We start from the raw sequence: 13,246 nt of genomic DNA, 5'->3' as shown, positions 1-13,246 counted from the left end.
CACACACACACACACACACACACACACACACACACACACACGCACACACACACACGCACACACGCACACACACGCACACACACACACACACACGCGCGCACACACACACGCGCGCACACACACACACACACGCACACACACACACACACACACACACACACACACGCACACACACACACACGCGCGCACACACACACACACACACACACACACACACACACACACACGCGCGCGCGCGTCTTCATCTATAAACATAAAATTTTCAGATTTTATTTATGACCACAATTTTAGCCCATAAAAGACAGGTTACTCATTTCTGCCTGTAGCACCAACTACGCTGCAGTCACTTTAGAAACTGGTATTTCACTTATTCTCAAAGTTCAGAAGTATTTGTGCATTGGCACCTTTTTTGATCTTTAGCCAGCAGATCAAATGTGAACTCAAATCAGTGGCTTCACATTGGATTTTACAGTTGCTAAGCTTTCAAGATTTCAAGTAAATTTGCATCAGCTGAAAAAATTTAATGGGAGGTATAGCCATTTTTAGACAACCGCACAAACCGTTCACTACTGTGAACAACTCTCTGCTCTATTTCAACACATGTAAAAGGTGGGAAAAGCTGCAGATTAAACCTGATGTCGCACTACTAACAATTTCATAGAAAGTAACGACTATTTTACAGCAGGAATTAGTCCCCACCTGCAGAAAGGTGACAAACATCGTAGACATGACAGTGACAGTAACAAAAGTAAAACAAACATTTTTAGCTCTTTTTGCAGCAGACATTTCATTCCCTGCAGTAATGAATGCTGGGACTTCCACATAACTTAGTGTTGGTATGCATTTGAGTAGCTCTACAATGAAAGATTACAGGTAACTAACACATGATTGGTTGCACGTAGCCAAACTAATACAAAAAAAATATTTAGTTAAATTAAACTGTATTTATATACTGCTAAATCACAGTTGTCTCTTTGTAAGGTAAAGACCTCAACCTCAACAATAAAACCTCAACAATCATGTGACCCCCTATGAGGAAAAGGTTTAGCGACACTGGGAGGAAAAACTCCAAGGCCGACTGTGGAAGAGAGTCTACCTTGGCCTTAACATAATATAATATAATAAAATAATATAATATATAACATGCAAGAAATACAGACAACACCCAAAGTTTACAGTTTGCATTGTTGCAACATTAGGTCTTTTAATTAGGTGATTTTAATTCTGTGCTCTCTACTAGAGAAGTAATGTAAAGGGGCTGCATTCCAGCATTTTGTTCTTTTTGTCCAACCCTGGAAATGAAGAAAGAGCACATTCTTCTTTAACGGCCAAGCTCTAGAACAGCTGAATGTGTTTGTGTATTAGAGCAGGGCGATATGACCAAAAATATTAATCATGATATACATTTGAAAATTTGCGATAACGATATAACTGACGATATAATTGAGACGAGACAAAATACTTTACAACTCCACAACTTTATTAGTGCAAAAAAATCATCAATGTATTTTCACTGAAACAAGCAGCTGTTTTTTATCTGTATTAAAGTTATATAAAAACGTAACAGTGCAAACTCCTCGCTGACAGTTTAACCAAAAGGCATTTCCAGTGGAAACTGGCCGACACATCCTCAGCATCACCATGTATAACATCCACAACACTTAAAAAGAGCTTATACACACACAATACGGTAATATTATGTTGAAGCACAGCACGTATCACTCCGCGAGGCTCCGCCTACGATAGCCATAATGCTCCCACAATCCATCAAGCGGTGCGGCTTCGTAGCTCAGCAAAGTCGTACTGAAACATCTGACAGATTTTCGAGCGCCGTGCACATAAAATCGTTTTGAGGTCATAAACACAACCAGAGTTCATACATAAGGCACACGGGATTATAAGGGGCTCTGTCGACTTTCAGAAAAATCAAAGTATTGATTTTAAGTGCGCCGTATTTTCCAAACAACACGGTAATAACGACGGCCCGCTAGCATGCGCTACCAAAAATAGTGCTTTGTTGTGTGTCTGACGGACGAAAGCTAAACCAGTTCCACACCAGTGAAGCTGCAGCATTTTTACAAACCAGTTCAGGTTCATGGTTTCATTCAACGATCCGCTTTCGCTCTTCTCATTCTGCGTCGCCGCCATGCTTTTTCCGCCATGTGCGTGTGAAAACAAAGGCACTGCGCATGCACGTTTTACCCATATTCTATCGCAATATTTTCTTATTGTTGCCCAACATTATACCGATATTACAGTGAAAGGTATGATATGGCCCAGCCCTATTGTGTATTATTACATTAAATATTATCTAGTTAATATAACAATATTAACTAGATAACTACATAATGCTGAAATAAAATATTTTTTGTTAAAAATCTGGAAACATTTAATAAATTATAAAAAAAAATCATAAGAACTCAACCTGACTGTCCTTTTAGACATTGGGGAAAGCTCCTTTAAAAGTTTTAACACTGACTTTTAACTCTTGAAGTCCCCAGGTGACATCGCCTGAACATTTTGATGCAGTCATGCGACAAGAGAGTGGCCCTGGGTAGCCATGACATGGCCTGTGAAATGTGACAAGCAGGACCGCTGCAAATCTTGCAAAGTCAATGCAACCACCACAATCTGTGACAAATGTGCGCCTTTGTTTTTGGAAAGAAATCGCTTCAAATGTTACCATTACCGGCGTTACCAAAAAATTTGTTGTTAAATATAACCAGCAATAAACTGTCCGGCAAATTAATTTCTAAATTAGGAATACATTTATCGTGCATGCCCAGGGTGACACATATATAACAATACAGATCTCTGACAGTGGGAGGAGCTATTTAACAAAAAACAAAACAAAACAAAAACTAACTAACAAAAAACCCCAAACAAGTCCAGAAATATGTTAAATCTGGTTCATTTTGTTTGATTTACATCTCCCATAATTTTCCTGAAAGCAGAAATTGGTCTGGTTTTTTAATGGGACAGTGGTTTCTTCCTGGGTTTTAAAACTGATGTTGGAATAACAAACAAGCTATTTCACTAAATTTGGTAGAAGTTGCTGAACTTGTTAAATACAAACATTTGCATATAAACACTGTGAATTTATATCAACAATGAGATTAAACAATGATATTTAATATTAGTCATATTTTATGAATTACACTGTGTAACAGTTAGTGGTGTTTTTAATTTCTTGTTAATGAATAAATGTTTTGTTACAATTTAATTACAATTTAATTACAATTTAATTACAATTTAATACGATTACTGGTAATCAGAAAATGTGTTATAGAATTACTTTATATCCCATTTGTGCCATTAGAAGGAATTCTCTTACTGATTAATGCAGTTAATAACAGGTTTGTGGACTCTGCACAAAAATGCACTGAAAATAATTCATCTATTTTGTGTCTTATTTGTCAACTTAAACCTGAAAAGTGAATTTTACTCTGTCAAAGTCGGAGCATCAGCGTCAGAGAAAGAGGCACGGCTGAGAAGTAATAAGGAATGAAAGATACATGAAAATTGTTTTTGAAAATGCATGTTGTGTTTTTTTATTTACTTTATTCATAGTATAACCTCTCATGATGCAATCATACTACAGTGTGATTTTACATATTTAAGTCTGGCTGAACACAAAAGAGACAATTTTCTATGTGACAAACCAGCAAGCCAGAGTCATGCAATCAAGCTGTAAAACCTGACAAATTCAACGTGTGTGTGTGTGTGTGGTTGTGTGTGTGTGTGTCTGTGTGTGTGTCCACAGAAACATGCTGGTTAAATGAAAAGCTTTCAAGATATTCATGCATGTAAAGATAAAAAGAGATTTAATAAATGTGTTTTCGTTTTTTAGGTAAAAGAACAGAAAAACAAAAAGTTTCTTATAACAAGAAATGGTCAATGCAAGGAAATAATTATTAAATCATAATAACAACAACAACAACAACAACAATAATAATGATAATAAATCAATTCTATTTAAAATGAAATAATAAAAAACGTGAACCCAGCAGTTACTGTGAGCAGCCATGATTAGCTATCAGCCACATATTGGTAACAGCCCAGTATTTCACAATCATACTGATACTGACAGTAAAAATATTCATCATTAATATTTTATAAATTACAAAATATACTACTAGTAATAATAATAATAACGATGATGAGAAGAAGAAGAATGTTTTTATCCTCTCAAACAGAATCGAGCTGTTTTTATGCAGAATTGGTTATGAACATTTCACATATGTTAAGTTCCTTCAGGTTCTTTGCCGGTGCAGTCAGGATCATTTTCACCATACACACCACTCTCACTCTCGGGTCCATCATGCTAACGCTAACAGAAACACTTCTGTTTAGCTCCAGTTAGTAAGAAAGAACGAGCAAACACCCTTCAGTATTTCTCCTATAATATAGTTTTACACTGCAAAAAACCTAAATCAAACCCCATCTTTATATTTCTCCTTTCCACGCCTGAAAATATATTCCCTGCTACGTCCTTAAATTGTTTCTGCTTCCAGACAAGAAGGGCTGGATTACTGATTCCTACTCACTCATTGCTGGTGGTCCCATGGGAGCTACATAATGTACATGGCCTCTAAAATCTAACCGTGCTGGATATGTGATGCTCAAGTTACTCTCACCGACGTCCCTGGGACAGAGAAAAACAAAGAGCATCACAGAATCGCAGACACCTCTGCTACTGAGGGCTCCTTTGAGGTGAGCAAGCCTTCCCCTTCAGAATGCCCTGAAGAGGAGGACCATAGCGGACCAAATCTATGTCAAATACTGCTCATGGCTTCAGCTGTAATACTCCACACCAGAGCTCTCACATCTCACATTACATCGCAGAGACGAACAGCCACACCATCTGCAACCACTGCCGAGAATCTGAGGGTCCGAAGGGAGACAATGTAGTTCTTTCTTTCTTTTAATTATAAAGGTTTTCAGCAGTGATACAAAGCAGAGAGGACACATTAAACCAACTGATACAAGTCATCATTTTAAAGGCATTAAGATCATGAGCAAAGTGGGAAAATGTATATATACAAAATCTTTGAAAACATATTTTTGCATAATCTTATAATAATAATAATAATAGTAATAATAATAATAATAATAATAATAATAATAGTAATAATAGTAATAATAATAATAATGTGTGATGCTGCTATATTTATTAAACCAAAAGATATGGCAATATTTGCAGTAAGGTGGAAATATTGATGAAATGCGTCTATAGCACTGCCAACTTGATATAAGCATAGCTACAAGTACAATACTATGCTTTAAATGAAGATGTATGGAATGCATCTTGCAGCCATGCTAGTTCTAGTAGAAAAAACAAAACAAATCATTAATTTTAAGGCAGATGCATGTGGCCCAAGCACTGTTTCTTTGGGTTTCCTCTTTTAGAGTTATTGGAATAACAGACCCAAGAGTGTCTGCATGTGAATCCTTGATGACAGATGCCAAGTAAAATTGGGCAGGGAGCAATAAAACAAGCAACACAAGGTGTGTAGCTCTCCTAAAGGAGGAACTCAAAGACACACTGTGGGTGTTTCATTCAAGCCCAAGTCGTGCTAAAATAAGTGAAAACAAATGTCTATTTATTTTAAACATTTTATAAAAACAGAAACATTATTTTACCCTTTGTGAAGAGAAATTGCGCAGCAGTTTTCTGTCACCACAGACCACTGTACATTCTATCATTACCATTATTCTGGTTCTTTCCCAGTTAAAAATCCGCCATTTTGTAAAGTTCACAAATGCAGCTGCTAACTATCGTTGTCGCTCTTACTCTTGGAATCTCAAACGGAAAGTGTGGTTTCAAATCAGTGAGTGCATGAAATATTTCACACTTTTAATATAGTCGAAAACAATAATAACTCCGTCTAAATACAGTGTATTGATGGATCCCGATATTAAAACTAAATTCCAAGAGTTTCAGCAAAATTCCAAAGCAGCAGCCTATTGATACGCAGACATATGCTGTTATTAACTGAGAGAAAAATCTTTCCAGCAAAAAATAATTAAATCCTTTTTGTTCCTAAATCAGAAGTTTTCGCAGCGACATGAAGGACTGCAGAGTGCGGCCCCAGCAATGCTGCATCCTACTGTGAATCCAAGCTCTCTTTTATGTCTTCTTTCTTCTGATGTTGTATCTGTAACCCAGTGGAGACTTTTACAGAAAGGCAAGAAGACAGGAAGTACAAACGTCTTCCTCCACTGCAGCTATTTTACAAAAATAATTTGATCAATTAAAACATACTTCCTGTCCCCGTACTTCCTGTTTGCACTACATACTTTCTGGCCAAATAATTGTAAAATATTATCACTGCTATGGTTGAATAGATATCTACTACATTACCAAAATGTATTCACTATTATCTGAAAATTGTTCAAACTGTTTCTTTAGGAAACGAAGCAATAAAACTGGATCAAAACACATCAGTACACATAAAACTATTATTGGAAAATTGTGCATAAAATATCAAAAGTAAAAATAATTGTTCTACCAAAAATGTGAAATGGTGTTAATCAGTATTAAATGGAAATAATATAACTGCTTAATATGTTTAAGACTGAAGCAATTTTAAATACTTAATATACTTAAATACTATATGCTGCTTAATGTCCAGCATCATATTCTACAAAGCATATGTTTGCAGTCCTCTTGTGAGAATTTCTGAAAATAAATAAATAAATAATACAAGCAACATCTTGATTTTTCACAGTGTATTAAAATATTAATACCAAAAAAATCACCTGAATTGAAAGGTTTCATATCTCCAGGGAGAATTAAAATATGAATGTAAAATGAGGTTAAATGTTTTACCTTCATACATTTTCATAAATGCTAATCTGAAAGTGCTGCTGAGCCAGTTTATGGAGATGGTCAGAGTTGCCGTCCTCTCTCCATCATCATCACAGATTTTCTTGCTAATCTGCTAAAGCAGTCATTAACAGCTTTTTCAAACACCATCTTCTCGTTACATCACACATGTTGACCAAGGTAATTAGCAAGAGGAAACTTTCTGTTGTGGCGCTAAATCGCTGAAGCTCATTTACTTGCTAATGCTAGTTGCCTGTCCTATGAAGTGCGGCCAGTAACTGACCTCAGAGCAGTGGAAGCTCAGCCAGCGGCATCTTGTGTGGCTCGCTGGTCTCTCATCAGTTTACAGTCACAATGTGTATGCACAAACCACCAGGAAAAGGCTGCTGGCCTCTCAGCTCGCCCAGCTCCATCGCTGTTAACAGAAGACGGACACACCCTCACAGGCACAGAGGAGTACACTATGCCATGAAATTGAAATAATCACAGCGACATTACCCAACTGCGGTCACAAGATGGCAGTAATGTAAGGCCTGGATCCACATATGACAGCGATGTCTGAGATCAAAGGATAGATTGCTTTACTTTGGGACATGTATATTTTCAGATCTGACGAGTCAAGCACTGCTCGCCTTGCTTGTCCTGACGGAACGCAACTTTTCTGGCCTACTTTTCTGATATTTCATTTTTATTTCCATAAGGCGGACGACGTTATCACGCATACACCATGTATATAGTTTCACTCACATATATGTATACATATATATTGCTTTTTATTTTATTTTATTTTTTTCCCCTGTTGTATATTGTTTTCTCTTCTTACTTTTGCACCTTTGTGGTCCAGCTACCCAATTTCGCTGTGCAAGAAACTGTACAATGACAATAAAAAGCTCTAAGTCTCTAAGTTATTAAACATGGATCTTTTTTAAGATATACCTGGTGTTAGCTCAAGTTAATAAATCCAGACAGTTGAGTTAGAAAATGAATAATATAGCTGTTATATATTATACATTACATCTAACCACAGTCTACAAAAATGATGAAGTATCTTCATTTACTGCATTAGTGCCACCAATACGAAGCTTCAAGAGAGGCGTAAATGACCAAAAGAAAAAACGCAGGTTTGAAAAGTTCGTCATCTACATGTTTAGTAATATTCTGATGTTACTGTAACATCAATCCTACAAAAAGAAGAAAACAAGATCAGCTGGATTAAAGAGACTACACTCGTCTGCCTTGAGTGACACGTCGAAAGGTGGACTTCACATAAAGCTTATGAAGCTTGATCAGTTAACAGAACTCTAACTGCAATCTGTATGTAACTATGTTGTTTTATTAAATTGATTCAACGGCCTTCTTAATCTAGACTATTTGGGTTTTTGAAATTTAATATATGAAATGTTGATTGTAACATTATGACCATAACTATATTATATAATTACTGTCAAGTTACATTAGTGTAATATTATTATAATTAAACCCTCTGTGATGTGATGTGATGAAAGCAAGCCGCACATACAACATGTATGACCTCAACATTAAACAGTAAAATTCAGCAGCTCTACTCTGTAAGACTTAACTGTGCTACCTGCAACGTCGTTGGTTGTAAGCCTCTGTCAGAAAGCTTTTAAAACTCACTTTCACCACACAGCTTTTGGCTAACTGATGGTATTTGTCATAAATGTTTACATTTCTTCCTCTCACCTGTGTTCAGTTGTGATCACTTATCTTAGTGTTTGTGTATAAACACAAGACCACGACTGCAGTAAAGACATGACAGCCCATCTATGGGTTCAAAGACTAAAACTAGTAGTATGGGTCTAGCTTGAGGATACAGCTTAGAAACAAATAGTATATAAATTTATTATGTGGCATTCCTGATCAAATCCAAGCTAAAACATTTTATTTCCATTATATTTATTATACATTACAATTAATATTTCAGTTTTAGGTCCACACAAGCGCACACTGGTTCTGCAGTCTGACAAAGGGAACATTTACAAAGTTCCACGTAGCTTTCATCAGCTGGATCTTCAGTCTGAGCATTCCTTGGATAATTTGTGCACACACACACACACACACACACACACACACACACACACACACACACACGTACTACAGATAAATCTTCAGATTCAGGGCTCTCGTAGCAATGATCAAAAATACACACACACACACACACAATCCCACAAGGTACATATGCACTCAGAACACAGAACACCAGATGCATACTGTGTCAATGTCAGTAGTCAAGCATACACAGGCACATCACACACACACACTTTCTGGCAAAAAATAAAATATTATTGCTACTATCAGAGAACGTGTGTGTGTGTGTGTGTGTGTGTGTGTGTGTGTGTGTGTGTGTGTGTGTGTGTGTGTGTGTGTGTGTGTGCAGGTGAGCAGGCTATTGCTACACTAACTATTGTATGTTTACTGGTTGTGTATTCATAGATGTAAATACATGAACATGCAGAACACACACTGGTGAGTATGTGTATGGCAACATATGCAAGCTAAACTCTAAACTAAGGTAAATACAGTCAACTTGTATCACGTATGACAATAACTATAAATTAAAATGTTCAGACACTAATCTTAAAAATGTTTCTGCTATCTGCAGATTTCTTTATGTTTCCCACATCCATGACTGGAGTACCTCATGGTGACACGAAACTCTCCACACCTGACCTACAACATTTGTTTCTGCTGCTGGAATACCATAAAGTCATTTGGGAAGTGATGCATTCATTCATATATGCAGTGGGTGAAATGATGTAAGATTATGGATTAACAAGCAACAGAGCCAAATTACAAAGATATCAGATGCAGAGTTCTTACCCTCTGCAACGACTTGTAATATAAGGAACGTGGGATTCCATCATTTTGTCTGCTGGCTTTTTATGTTAATTTCTGTTTCCACCTACGTAAAGGTTTTACTGGTTTTGCACACGTTGATCATCCAGAAGAAACATAAGCAGCAACTATAAATATGTAGTAAAAAGGTAAAAGAAAAGAGAGTGAGAGAAAATAAAGACATTATTTGATTGGAGCGTACATTCATTTTAAATAAGTGCAGGCCCAACATGAAGCACTTTGTCTGGGTTGGGAATTCAAAATGAAATAAACACACAGGAACCTCAAGTAAAGCCTAGATTCTGTAAAAGAGACACATTTGGATTTTAAATCTACTTTGAAGCAACAGCTTGTTTTTATTTTTATTTTTACCTCCTCCTAAAGATAGAACAGCTTCCTCTAGCCAAGTCCTCAAACCTTTTAAGTAAGCTGTGCAAGAATGGAGAAACTGCAAAAGAAAAACTGGCCAAGATGTATCTAATTTTACAGCTGTGCAACTTTGAATATATTAAGAAAATAAACCGAACCAGATGGACAGATAAAGCCTATAAAATCAAAAATTTCACAGAAGCTGAAATTCTTTGGAACAGCTGCTGATCAAAGTCATCCCGAATTTCTGTGGAACTCTGAACAAAAATAACAATGAAAAAAAAACTGAACGAACACTTCTTGTTGCATGAAGTTAATACTTACTGTATTTCGTATGTAGGGAATTGCTGCAATACTCTAGAGCTGTTTTACCTTGCTCTTTAATCTGTTTGTTATAACTAATTGCTTTGCATACACATGCATTACAATAAATAAGAATAATAAGGTTTTGTATTTTTAAAATAAGGAAACTAAATGTAATGTTTTAAGTGGGGCTCGTGGGCTTTGATTGTTGTTTATTGTGCTGTACTGAAGGGCACACGAGGACATTTGGAAATAATAATTTAATTAAACTGAACTTAATTATTCTTAATGCACCCTCTGCATTCATAGAACATAAGGTCAGGCAGAAAAACTTGCAGTTCTGAGCTGGAACGCTGCATTTTGCTGCAACAAAGATTAAGTTTAGTTTCATGGAAAAGTTTTCCATGAAATATACCGAGGACACATGCTCACTATTTTAAGAAGAGAAATCAGGAATACAGAATTCCACTTCACAGGAATACGAGGTCATGGAAAAAAAGAAAGATGTCTTTTTCTAAAAAAACCCCCCAAAAAACCAACAAACTTTACACACACACAAATACACACACACACAAATACACACACATATATAGGTGTATATATATATATATATATATATATATATATATATATATATATATGTATATATATATATATATATATATATATATATATATATATAGATAGATAGATAGATAGATAGATAGATAGATAGATAGATAGATAGATAGATAGATAGATAAAGAAGAGACAGGGAAGGTATGATGCAGGAGGAAAACCCTCATCTTTGTTGTCTTTGTTGCCACTTTAACCTTCACTACAGTGAGAATCCCGCTGGTGGCAGCGCTTGGCTCAGGCATTCAAGCTTTTGCATACACCTCCCCTCTCTGCATCTATTCCTCAAAATGTACCAAATAACAAAAGCAGGGAGTGGATTGTATTTGTAGTCAGCACAATGAGGAAAAACACATCATAACGCAGCGTTTTTTCATAGTGCCTGCAGGAAGATTTAAGAGCAGGGATCTTTTAATTATAATGACATTTAATTCACAGGAAATTGTTCTAATTACAAGCAGCAAACTGTATACTATTGCTTGAACTCTAAGATGTATAATAAAGAATAATATAATATTAATATCACTCGTGGAAACGCACTGAATCCAGCTGGAGTTTGGTTTAAGACTGAAGGAGATGCCTGTGAAAACCCGACACAAAGACTTCTCAGTCCCGTGTTACTCAGATTGATGTGTTTTTCTTCATGAATTATTTGGAGTTTGCGTTTTTTAAATTTTATTTTGTTCAACCAAACCAAGCTATTTTCAACCCCAAATGTGCCCCAACATATCATAAAAATAGCAAAGATACAGTAAACATTTAACTGCTATTATTTGTCTTTTATTTTAGTATACAATACTTCAGTCCTCAAGTAAGCACGGTATGCTGTTCATTCACAACACTGCATTTATTAGAAAGGACCGTCACTGGCGCAGTTAATAAAGAAATGATTTAAATGTAGTTTTTTCTCCGCTACATCTGACACCATTCGGCGTATAACTGGTTTAAAAGCGCAGGGCGAAAAGCGGTTCAACCAACTTTTAGAGCGGCTCCGCTCAGCTCACTGTACACGACGGAGGGGAAACCAAGCCAGCCAATTAGAAAAGTTCCAACTGTATTAGGCACGTGGGGTTTGATTGTTGTTCTTTGTGCCGCACTGACGAAAAAAAGTGAAACAGTGTTTCACACGAGCAACTGAGATGAGAATGGGATCCACGCCACAGATGTAAGAAAAGGATTTTACATATGTGCATGCTAGGCAGTGGGTATGGGATCGGGGCTGTCCTACCTGTTCGTCCTATGGGGGGTTGGGGGGTCCTCCTCTTCTAGATTATGACAACAGCAGCAGCCGCTTTGTTGGACTTGAGGAAAAAAGGGCAAAAACTTCCACTTTCTATCGTCTCTTCTATCCTAATGCTGAACCCAGCATTTAAAGGAAATCATCATTAAGAAAACTACAGGCATCGCACCAACCATTTCACTACTTTGTTGAATCTGCGGGGGCCGGGGAACTATCTCGCCTTTTTCCACGCTGTTTGTGATTTTAAGTAATAAAAGGAAACGCCGTGCGACCCACAGAGGCACGATGGTGCTGTGTCTAAACCAGCAGCAAGGCGCGCCTGAATGTCAGAAGATCTATGCGAAAAAACCAAGTGACGGAGCGACGGGCTCTTCTGTTCTAAACTAACAAAGAGTTCATCTGAGGTGGCTGTTTTATTCCGAACGTCCTTTTCTTTTCAAAACATCAACTAGCAGGTGAAACACCTTTCCCCCTCTGCTCCCCGCTGTTTCCTCGCGCTGACCCGGCGGCCAGTGCACGCGACAGCTACAATACAGACAGTTTGTTGCACAGAATGGGGAAGCTATTACAAGAGAGAAAGAGAGTGGAAGAGCAAGCTCCAGTGAAACGGAGAAACAAGACTGTCCTCTGCAGCTGCTACCTCTGCGTCCCTCCGCGAGTGTGAACCGGCGCGAGCTCATCTCCTCCCGGTAAAAGATGATGATACGCCAAGCGAGGCAGAAATGGAATGCTGGGGATCCCCTGCTGCGTCCAATCCTGACGTCTCTACCGGTGTGCCGGCGTCCGCGTGTGCGCGAGTCACTCTCAGTGTGTGTGTGTGTGTGTGTGTGTGTGTGTGTGTGTGTGTGTGTGTGTGTGCGGACGCGCTTAGATATAAATGGGGCTGCATGGAGGGAGGGGGTAGCTGTCATTGTGTGCCACAGCTGAACTGTAACAGGTGATGGAGGGGTGAGCATGAGCATCACAAGGAGGCTTAGACACTCAATTACGGTGCTGTTGCCTTAAATAATAATAATAATAATAATTCAGTTTAG

General features: G+C 37.5%; 1 protein-coding gene across 1 annotated transcript in view; it reads right to left on the bottom strand.

Annotated features, from left to right (window-relative positions):
• The window catches only part of tenm3 (teneurin transmembrane protein 3), a 351,882-nt gene extending 338,986 nt beyond the window's left edge, over positions 1-12,896 (bottom strand). The window contains exon 1 of the mRNA XM_085458328.1: positions 12,201-12,896. The gene's annotated coding sequence lies outside the window, so the exon portion shown is untranslated. The remainder of the gene's footprint in view (positions 1-12,200) is intronic.
• Positions 12,897-13,246: the final 350 nt, after the last annotated feature.

This window comes from Copadichromis virginalis, linkage group LG6 (assembly GCF_057382275.1).
Source record: "Copadichromis virginalis isolate Kocher_CV1m ecotype Utaka linkage group LG6, C_Virginalis_male_GT1.1, whole genome shotgun sequence".
NCBI lineage: Eukaryota > Metazoa > Chordata > Actinopteri > Cichliformes > Cichlidae > Copadichromis > Copadichromis virginalis.
This window is presented reverse-complemented; position numbering and strand designations above follow the sequence as displayed.